Below are 11,026 nucleotides of genomic sequence, written 5' to 3'. Positions count from 1 at the left end.
ATACAAAAATTCTTGTTAAGTCCCTTTATTTATGATTCAAATCCGATTTTAGATTCAATTGATTCTGGGGTTCTTTAGATTGGTCAGTTCCTCACAGAATCAAGGGATAAAGATATTCATATAGAACTCATTATCGGATAACAATTCATTCAGAACATCTCATTCATATCTTTAACACAAAAATGGTCCATTAGACCGAAATTTCCATCTGAACAGTCCTCCATGGGGAATTTAATTATACAAATTTTTTTTTATTTGTCATCCCTTAACTTGATCCACTGGGTCAAGTGTTAACAGTAGCAATTTGTCAGCACAATCCACTAATTTCGTAGTGATTTACTGAAGTCATTATCGTTATTCCAGTTATGAACATCATCACAGGGACTCGTCCCATTCATCCTCATTATGGTTTTGTTCAGCTTATTACATTTCAACCAAAATTCAGGAATCATCATTTTTCAATCTGAATCCAAATCAATTCATCAGTTCTCAACCAAAATTTTAAAATCATATCAACCACATTCAAATTCATCATCTGGATAGAATTTTTGCTTATAATTTCAAGATCTTAGATTTACTCGTATATACTATGAGTAAAGAGCTGCAGTTATACCCTCGATATATACGGGTAGTCACGATCCTTGGAATTATAAGGTAAATACCATCATGTCTAGGTCTCAAGCAAGTTAGGGATTCCATATAATTGCAGTACTTCCATCTAAAGACCCAATTACCAATTTATGAATTTCAGTCTGAATAACAATTTGTATGAATTTATCACACAATTTCAACCTTTTACTGTTACTTCATCAATTTTGACATTTTTGGCTTCTCAGTTGATCCAATTTAGCCAATTTTGCTCTGATACCAGCTGTAAGGTCCCTGTCCCCACCGCGCAACGAATTCAGGGCCGCTAGCACTAGCGGAAGTAGCACTTCTTGTGTGGGTCAGGGTCCCTCACTCGAGGCCTCACCCACCACGGATATCCAGACAAGAGACTAATCCATCGGCTCTCCCAAAACCAAACCTAGAAAAACTTCCCATTGCCCAGAAATAAGCACGGGCGATTCCTCCAGGGCGATTCCTCTCTAACGTAGTCAAAAAGTCTTAACTAATTAAACTGATTTGACCAAACCCGTACATCCCATAGTCAGATCAGGGAATGATTGCACTTGGATCATAGAGACCAACGCTTTTTTCCTCATTGAGAGGCATAGCCGTTGATTCTTTTCCATAGAACAATTTTTATCCAGGATTTACTTCATCTAGCATACCATAACAGAATTGAGTCTCAATTTAGGGATCCATCAGTCCAGCCTAACCCCATCCAGCCCCATGGGTTAGCCAACCGCCCAACCACTATAATGATGGGGGATCCATTTAGGAATTTGGTTAGGTTTTGTCCCGGGTACCAGGGAAAAGAGTTCCCAGGCCCCTTAGCCGGATATTTATGCAAACTTAAAACTAGTCACACCACTTACACACCCAATATGAAATTGCCTTTTTCACAGATTCAGCTGTCTTTAAAACAATCATTTAATGAAATCATAGTCACTGATTATAATCCTCCAAAAATTTTCAGCTGAATTCTAATTTCCAATCATTCCTTCCTCAGTGTACCTATGGCATCATTGGCAACCAAAACGCTCACCACCAGTCCACTCAGGGGTCTTTTCGATGATTCCTAGCTCATAGTACTCGGTAATATTCACATATCAAAATGCATTCTTCGTTGAAGATCAGCAAGATCAACCAACAAATCCATATAAAAGAACCATGGACTCATCTGTTAAGGACCACAGCAAGGTCAATCAACCAGATCCATGCCCGAATTCAGAAAACAACTCTTACTCCTTATTCTAATATCTTCCACGACGCACGTGTGGGTATCTTCGGTGACCCAGAGCCCGAGCACCGTATGGTCAGCACCCTCTAGGATCCTTTGTAGGTCACCTAGCGCTTCACTCATAGGCCGCTTCCTTGGTCCCTCATCCACCGTACCGGAAGCTCACCATTTTAATCGAACTGAGGCCGGTCAAGACCTCGACCGACCTTGCTACGCGAGACGTCCTCCATTGACTCTCCGTCAGCTGTTGCAACTTTATCAGATTAGGTCTCCAGGACCTCATTCACAAGACGGTCAAAATGCTTCCCCAGCATTCTTCACATAAAACAGTCATTTAAAAAAAACAGGTCATAAATACAGTTTCTATAGCGAACTCTCGTCCACATTGTTCCGCATCATTCCTCATTTATTTCATCTATATTCTCTTTCTCATCACATCATAATCATTCACATCAAAATTCACATGACACCTTATCAATTCTCGGCCATCATATTCAATTTCATCACATCCATTTACACCCATCACATCTCATTCATTCATATCCATCACATTCGTTCATTTCATACCACCTCATACATTTTCATAACCATCCCATCACATACATTCTATCCACATTATATCACATCACTTCTGTCCACACCATATCTCATTCATACACATCCATCCAATTGTTCACCTGTACGACTACCCACATCTATTCATACATTCATATCTATCACTTCACATCCACATATATTCATGTCACATCACATCATTTTTCATCACATCACATTCCTTCGCATACACATCCACATCACATTCTTTTATATACACTCACTCACATCCCATATCATTTATTTACATCCTCATTCACATGACATCACATCTCATCACATCTATTCTCCTCACATCTCTTCACCCCTATTCACATCACACATCTCATCACATCTATTCACCTCACATCTCATCACCTCTATTCACATCACATCTATGCATCCCTTCATTCACATCTATCTGATTCACATCACAAATCTCTTCACATCTATTTACCTCACATCTCATCACCTCTATTCAAATCACGTCTATTCATCCCTTCATTCACATCTATCTGATTCTCATCACACATCTATTTACCTCACATCTCATCACCTCTATTCACATCACATCTATTCATTCACATCTATCTTATTCTCATCACACATCTCTTCACATCTATTTACCTCACATCTCATCATCTCTATTCACATCTATTTACCTCACATCTCATCATCTCTATTCACATCACATCTATCTGATTCTCATCACACATCTCTTCACATTTATTTACCTCACATCTTTTTTTCTTCCTGAATTATCTTTCTCGAAAAGGGGGTGATATTTCAATTACTAATTTAGTGAATTTCATTCACGAATTTTGATGAGGAATAAATTAATAATTTATCTGAATATTTTGACTTCGATAGATTTCGTGAATTTTCTCTTTATAAACCGAGTGAATATGAAACGATAGAATTTTTCCTCTCAGAGTATTTACTTATTTACTTATGCATAGAAATTGAATCTAATGAAAATAACACTTTTATAATAAAAAAATATCCAATATGCATCTTTCTATGTATAGAATTTGAATCTAATGAAAATAACACTTTTATAATAAAAAATATCCAATATGCATCTTTCTATGCATAGAAATTGAATCTAATGAAAATAACACTTTTATAATTAAAAAAATATCCAATATGCATCTGTCTATGCATAGAAATTGAATCTAATGAAAATAACATTTTTATAATTAAAAAAAATCCAATATGCATCTTTCTATGCATAGAAATTGAATCTAATGAAAATAATAATTTTATAATAAAAAAATATCCAATATGCATCTTTCTATGCATAGAAATTGAATCTAATGAAAATAACACTTTTATAATAAAAAATATCAAATATGCATCTTTCTATGTATAGAAATTGAATCTAATGAAAATAACACTTTTATAATAAAAAATATCCAATATGCATCTTTCTATGCATAGATCACAAAATCTATTGTTCCTATCAATAGTTTTTTCCATCCTTGTACATTGTTTAAGACTTCTTGCAGACACATAATATCAATGATCTTTAAGAATGCAAGAAATACATATTGTGAGAGACATGTAACACACATGATAGCCATGATGCCATTCAATAACTGATGCAAAAGCCTCTCCACACTCCATTACATCTCCCTCGCATGACTCTCTGTGCTATCCAAAACATATAATCCAATTGGCATTAGATTAGTGAAGTACGAGCAAGAAAGTACTCACCTGATCTATCTCCATGCACACCACAGGAACATGCCAAGGATAATCATTAGAAGTTGACACCTATTTATTGACAGTGATAATCCATTGAATGTAGTTTTTTACATCCAATGGGAATTTCGGGATAGCCTTTCCAACTTGCAACTTAGCCTTTATCCATTGTTTACCCTTCCGTTTGGCAGCACACATTAGCATTGACATTATAAGAATCAGGCAACTCTTCCTAATTGTGGCACTTCTTTTCACCATCCAATTTACTATATTCGATGACTAGTTACTCTTGGATGACTTTATCCTACTTCTTTAGTGTTACACGGTCCGCTATGTCAATCTTGTTCTTAGCAATACCCTTGGAAATTAATATCATTTCCAATTTTAGTTCGAACTGGATGATCTTCACCTCCTCATCTTCTAGCCCACACAAGCATCTAAATTGAGAAGGGTTGGGATTTCTTCCTTGAATTATTCCTTTTTCAATGCCTTCTATAATTTCTAGCCAAGTAGTAAAGATCTCATCTGAACAAGTAACCATGTGTGGTTACTTTTGTGCAAGGTAGGCACCCATCGATGCACTTGCAAACGAATTTCTACAAATATAAATGAACAAATAAAAACTTATCTTAAAAAATTAAATAAGCTAGAAAACATAAGAAATAATTGCTTACATCCCAATCTGAGCAAGATGCATGCCTCTTTATGTCCAGGTACCGGTCTTAAGGGTTTATGATAATAATCCCACTGGGCCCTAAGTATCTCACTGAAGGCTTGTTTTTAAAACATTGCTTGGTCGCCTAAATTTTTCATCCTTGAGATAGCCACACATAATTTTGGGGTACATTGACAACAATCCGGGCCTTCCGAACTACATAAATATCCCTCAAATAAAGCATTTTTTCAAGCAATTGAAAACAATCATACTTACATCCAAACCAAATCCTTCCATAACATGCTTTAAAAACCATCCATAATGTGCTTCAGAATTTTATGCATGCCATTTTGAAATTCACAAGTTGTTGGTAGTACAAGAAGGTAGAGAATGGCCCTAGGACCATTCTACCACCCACAATATGATTTGGAATGGCACTAGGGCCATTCTAAACCACATCATGGATGGTAGAATGCACTTAGGGCCATTTTTTCAAGTATATTCTACAGATGAAATAGGACCATTCCAAAATACATTGTGCTTGCAATGGCCCTAGGGCCATTCTACCATGCACATTCTTGATGTTTTATGCATACGCATATACAAATTGACCCTTGGACCATTCTAAAAGTCACCCAACAGAGTTCACATAAGAGAGTAGAGAATGTCCCTAGGGATTGCCATGCACATCTAAAGATTGGCCCAAGGACAATTCTAAACTTTACTCGGAGTTGACACAAGGGAGTGGAGAATGGCCCTAGGACCATTCTCGCAAGAACAATGTGCTTTATAATGGCCTTAAGACCATTCAATGTGCTTGAAAGAATGGACCTAGGACCATTCTAAAGCACAATATCATGATGGTAAAATGGCCCTAGGGCCATTCTTTAAAGCACATTGTGCTTACAAGAATGGCCCTAGGACCATTCTTCCATGGATAACCTTGATGTATTTTGAATGCATATGTAGAAATTGGCCCTAGGGAGTTGGCACAAGGGAGTGGAGAATGGCCCTAGGGCCATTCTTTCAAGCACACCATAGATGCAAAATACAACAAAATTGTCCATGGAATAATGGCCCTAGGCCATTCTTGTAAGCACAGTGAGCTTGAAAGAATGCCCTAGGGCCATTCTAAGGCACACGATAGATGGTAGAATGGCCCTATGGCCATCATTTCAAGCACACCATGGATGATGTGCATTAGAATGGCTATAAGGCCATTTTGAAGAACATCATGGATGGTAGAATGGACCTAGGTCCAATATTTCAATCCACTCTAAAGCAAAGTTTTGATATTTTATGAATACACATGTAGAGCTTGGCCTTATGACCATTCTAAACATCACTGATAGTTTACAAAAGATAGTAGACAATGGCCCTATTACTATTCTTGCAAAACACAATGTGATTTAGAATGACCAAAAGGTCATTCTATCATGCACAATGTACTTAGAGAGAATGGCCCTAGGGGCCATTCTAAAGAACACCATGGATGATAGAATGGTGCTAGGGCCATTATTTGAAGCACACCATGGATGGTGTGTTTTAGAATGGTTCGAGGGCCATACTTTCACAAGAACATTGTGCTTACAAGAATGACGCGATTGGCCCTAGAAAGTTCATATAAGAGAGTTGAAAATGGCCCAAGGGCCATTCTAAATCACACCATGGATGTTAGAATGGCTCTAGGGCCATTCTTTCAAGCACGCCATGGATGCAATATAGAACAAGATTGTCCATGAAAGAATGGACCTAGGGCCACTCTTTCAAGCATAATGAGCTTGAAAGAATGGCCATAGGGCCATTCTAAAGTACACCATGGATGGTAGAATATCCCTAGGGTATTTTTCAAGCACACCATGGATGGTGTGATTTAGACGTTTCAAGCCATTAAAAAGAAATTGACCGTAGGGCCATTCTTTCAAGCACATTGTGCACAATGGAATGGCTTTAGGGACATTCCAAATCACATTGTGCTTGTAAGAATGGTCTTAGGGTCATTCTCCTCTCCCTTGTGTCATCTCTCTAGGGTCAATCTCTATATATGCAAGTAACATACATCAAGATTGTCCATGGACGAATGGTCATAAGGCCATTCTTTTAAGCACAATTTGCTTGAAACAAAGGGCCTAGGGACATTTATGCATTCATAATTTACTTTAGAATGGCCAAAGGGCCATTATTCCATGGACAATCTTGATGTATTTTGCATGCATATGTAGAGATTGGCCCTAGGGAGTTGACACAAGGGAGTGGAGAATAATGGCCCTAGGGCTATTATTGTAGAGATTGGTCCTAGGGAGTTGACACAAGGGAGTGGAGAATGGCCCTAAGGCTATTATTGTAAGCACAATGATGTCTTAGGGCTAATCTCTACATCATTGTAAGCACAATGATGTCTTAGGGCTAATCTAGTACATCATGGATGGTAGAATGGCCCTAGGTCCATTCTTTCAAGTCCATTGTGCAATTAGAATGGCCCTAGGTCCATTCTTTCAAGTCCATTGTGCAATTAGAATGGCCCTAAACGCCATCTTGCAAGCAAAATGTCCTCTAGAATGTCCCTATGGCCATTCTTCTACATAATGTGCTTGAAATAATGAGGAAATAATGGCCCAAGTGCCATTCTACACTCCCTTGTGTCAACTCCCTATAGGGACAATCTCTACATATGCATGCAAAATTCATCAAGATTATCTATGGAAGAATGGCCCTAGGGCCATTGTTATAAGGCCATTTCTAGGACCGTTCTTCCATGGATAATCTTGATAAATATTGCATGCATATGTAGAGATTGGCCCTAGGGAGTCGACACAAGGGAGTGGAGAATGACTCTAAGACCATTCTTGCAATCACAGTGTACTTTGGAATGGCCCTAAGGCTGTTCCACCATGCACAATATACTTGAAATAATGGCCCTAGGGCCATTCTTAAGAATATCATGGATGTTAGAATGTACCTAGGTCAATTCATTCAAGCCACTCTGAAGAAAAGTTTTGATATTTTATGCATACACATGTAGAGTTTGGCCCTATAACCATTCTAAAGTTCACCAACATTTGACACAAGAGAGTAGAGAATGGCCCTTTGGCAAAGAACAATGTGCTCTAGAATGACCAAAAGGCCATTCTACCCTAGGGGCATTCTAAATCACACCATGGAGGGTAGAATATCCCTAGGGACGTTCTTTCAAGCACATTGTGCATATAAGAATAGCCCTAGGGCCATTCTTCCATGGACAAACTTGATGTATTCTGAATGCATGTGTAGAGATTGGGCCTAGGGAGTTGACATAAGGGAGTAGAGAATGGACCTAATACCATTCTTGCAAGCACATTTTTCTTTAGAATGACTCTATAACGCTACATATGCAATACACCCAAACACTTTCAAGTGAGACACATCCGGTCTTATGCCTATAAGCTTTTGTTCACGAGTCATACCATGAATAGCTGCAGTGGGTGTCCTATTCATAATGTACACAACAATTGCTACTGCTTTTGCCCAAAAGTAATGTGGCATATTCTTTTTAGCCATCAAGGCACGTGCTACTTCTGCAATGTGACTTTTTTCCTTTCTGCAACACCATTCTATTGCGGAGTGTACTTGCACGTAAACTGCCTCTTTGATTCCCTGCTTTCTCAGGAAATCGCTGAACTCATTGGAGAAATATCCTCCCCCACCATCTGATCTTAGGAATTTTATTTACCTGCCTTTTTCCTTCTCGACCAAGGCTTTAAATCTCTGAAAGTGAGAAAACACCTCACTTTTCTCCTTAAACCCACAGTTTCCTAGCGTGGTCATCAATGAATGTAACATAGTACCTGCAACTTGCAATTGTTGCAGCCTTGGTTGGTCCCCATACATCTGAATGTATGACATCTAATGGCCTTGCACTGACATGATTTTCATATGGGAAAGCATGTTTGGCCTGCTTACCAAGTTGGCATGCTTCACATACCTTATGCATACCGTCAACCTTAAACTTTGGCAAACCTGCAACAATATTTTGGGCCTGCATAGACTTTAGTCTCATTGTACATTCACATGACTAATGTGCTTATGCCATATGTCAATATCTACAAATGACACCTGATCCATGCGCAAACATGGCTGCCTTTATCTCAAACATGTTCACATCCAAAGTAAACATCCTTCCATTTTTGTTACCCTTTGCAACCAAGCGACACTTATTTTTGAAGTCTTCCACAAAACATCCTTGAGGATTAAACCTCACTTGCAAACCCTTCTCAACCATCTGTCCAACAGAAACCAGGTTCTTTGTAATATTCAGAACACGAAGTACATTAGCCAACATCCTGCATAGACAATGGCACTTTACCAACATGTGCAATGGGATGCGCAGTATCATCACCTGTTTCTACATAACCTGGATTTTTCATTTTTTACATATCTCTAAACCACTCAACTAAGCATGTGCTACATCACAAACAGCTGCTCACTTCTATCATCACCTCCATGTTTGCTAGATGATGCATAGTTGCCTTGCTCTGCAACTTCCCACTTTTAATGTCATTCTGCTTTTTATAGCAGTCCTTTGCCATGTGTCTTGGTTTGCCATAGTAATAGCACTCTATGCTATTTGCATTTTGATTTCTTTGCCAACCACCTCGGCCTCTTTGGCTCCCCCTACCTCTAGACTGGCCTCTTTCACCTATGTATGATTGCTGCTGTGAATCATTGGACTGTTGTTGTCCAGAATTGTGATTTCCTTGTCAGGCACCACCTTGGCCTCAACCACGGCCTCTACCTCTACCTCTACTTGAATTAGAGTAGAAGGCCTGTTCCGATGTGTCCTTGCTTTGTGAAGAAGAATCCTCACCTAAAGCCTTTTCTTCTATGATCGGTATGGATATCAAGTCCCAAAAGTTGGGAATATTCTCCCTAACTATAATGGAGGTTTTGAATGGCTTGTACTCTTTGCCAAGCCCATTCAAACAGACACTCACCAAATCATCATCCTCGACTGATACATTGATAGACCCAAGGGATTCAACAATTCCCTTGATCTTTAAGGCATATTCATTGATGGACATGCTTTTCTTTTCCACAATATGCAACTCTTGCTTTAATTGCAACTTCCTTGCCTTTGTGTTAGTCTGGAACATTTGAACCAGATTCTGCCATGCAACCGCTAGAGTGTTTGCATCCTATATGTGTCCTATTATAGTGTTTGTGACACTAATTGAAAGCCAGTACATGACTTTTCTTGCACCCTGATTCTAATCCTTGAATGCCTTTATATCTACAGGAGTAGCATTCTCCTCATATAACTCTGGAGGCTCCTCATTATCTCCTACATAATCCCAAAATCCTTTACCCATTAGGATATTGGTCATTCTGAACTTCCATGTATGGAAGTTATTCTTATCCAGGTTCTCACTAACAATCTGATTGATTCCATCAGACATGCTTTTCTACAGCAAGCAAATAACCTGCAAACAGAATACTTCTGTATGCAACTTGTAATATAGCAGTATCTCTTGTAACTGGTGGCAGCAGCAGCGGTACTTCAACAAAGCCTGTGTGTCATGAAATGTGACCAGAGTACATGTACATACACCCAGTATCAATAACACAGGTGCAAACCTTGTCTGCACTTCCAAAATGCACTGTTGCACTGCAATAACTAGATTTTGAGCAGTAATAGTTCTCTACCAAAACTTCCACCAAAAATACCTTGCAGTGACGAAACGGGGTCCGTAACGCGCTCAAAACGCAAATCTAGTCAAAAAATATATATTCAATAGAACTATATACATGCCATGTAGCTCCGCTCCCGTGAAGACAGCTCCTCAATCGGAGATGTCTAGCTCCCTGAGCTACCGAGGGGGTGTTGTACCTAAACCAAGAAGGGGAAGAGATGATGATGCTCTTACCCATGTAGTACCACTTCCTTCCTTGCTTATTCTTGCCTCTTGCTTGCCTCCTTAGCTCTCACACGAACCAGGCTTTGATACCATAAAGATAATGTGGGGGAGAGGGAGAGCTTCAAACCCTAGCAAAGCAAACACACACACACACACAAAAGAGAGCAAGACACAAGAGAGAGATGGATAGCTGAATTTTCTTCTATCATCTTCTTCTCTACTCAACCAACATAACATAAAGATAAGAGTACACACTATATGGGTTAGTACTTAACTACTACAACATACAAGGGTTGGTCCATAATGATAAGAGTACACACTATATGGGTTAGTACTCAACTACTACAACATACAAGG

This window comes from Cibotium barometz, chromosome 54, assembly GCF_041138505.1.
Source record: "Cibotium barometz isolate CiBa-2024 chromosome 54, ASM4113850v1, whole genome shotgun sequence".
NCBI lineage: Eukaryota > Viridiplantae > Streptophyta > Polypodiopsida > Cyatheales > Cibotiaceae > Cibotium > Cibotium barometz.
Note: the sequence above shows the minus strand (reverse complement) of the source record.